This window comes from Mus pahari, chromosome X (assembly GCF_900095145.1).
Source record: "Mus pahari chromosome X, PAHARI_EIJ_v1.1, whole genome shotgun sequence".
In the NCBI taxonomy this organism is placed as follows: domain Eukaryota; kingdom Metazoa; phylum Chordata; class Mammalia; order Rodentia; family Muridae; genus Mus; species Mus pahari.
In genome coordinates, this window is record NC_034613.1 from 52,541,661 (window position 1) to 52,542,734 (window position 1,074).

Here is a 1,074-nt window from a genome sequence, read left to right on the forward strand (position 1 = left end):
CTTTAATTTCTTTCTTTATTTCATCCTTGAACAAGTTATCATTGAGTAGAGTGTTGTTCAGCTTTCACATGAATGTTGGCTTTCTATTACTTATGTTGTTATTGAAGATCAGCCTTTGTCCATGGTGATCTAATAGAATGCATGGGATAATTTCAATATTTTTCTATCTGTTGAGGCCTGGTTTGTGATCAATTATATGGTCAGCTTTGGAGAAGCTAACATGAGGTATTGAAAAGAAGTTATATATTTTTTTAAGGATAAAATGTTCTGTAGATATCTGTTAAAACTATTTGTTTCATAACCTTTGTTAGTTTCACTTTGTCTCTGTTTAGTTTCTGTTTCCATGATCTGTCCGTTGATGAGAGTGTGGTGTTGAATTCTTCCACTATTATTGTGTGAGATGCAATGTGTGCTTTGAGCTTTACTATAGTGTCTTTAATGAATGTGGACACCCTTGCATTTGGAGCATAGATATTCAGAATTGAGAGTTCATCTTGGAAGATTTTACCTCTTATGAGTATGAAGTGCCCCTACATGTCTCTTTTTGATGACTTTGAGTTGGAAGTTGATTTCATTCGCTATTAGAACGGCTACTCCAGCTTGTTTACTCAGATCATTTGCTTGGAAAATTGTTTTCCAGCTTTTTACTCTGAGGTAGTTTCTGTTTTTGTCCCTAGGGTGGGTTTCTTGTATGCAGCAAAATTTGGGGTCCTGTTTATGTAGCCAGTCTGTTAGTCTATGTCCTTTTATTGTGGAATTGAGTCATTGAGAGATAATAATGAAAAGTAATTGTTGCTTCCTGTTACTTCTGTTGTTAGAACTGGGATTCTGTTCTTTTGGTTTTCTTCTTTTAAGGTTGTTGAAGGATTAATTTCTTACTTTTTCTAGGGTGTATTTTCCCTCCTTGTGTTGGAGTTTTCCCTTTATTTTCCTTTGAAGGGCTGGATTTGTGGAAAGATATTGTATGAATTTGGTTTTGTCATGGGATACTTTGCTTTTTCCATCTATAGTAATTGAGATCTTTGCTGGGTATAGTAGCCTGGGCTGGCATTTGTGTTCTCTTAGGGTCTGTAT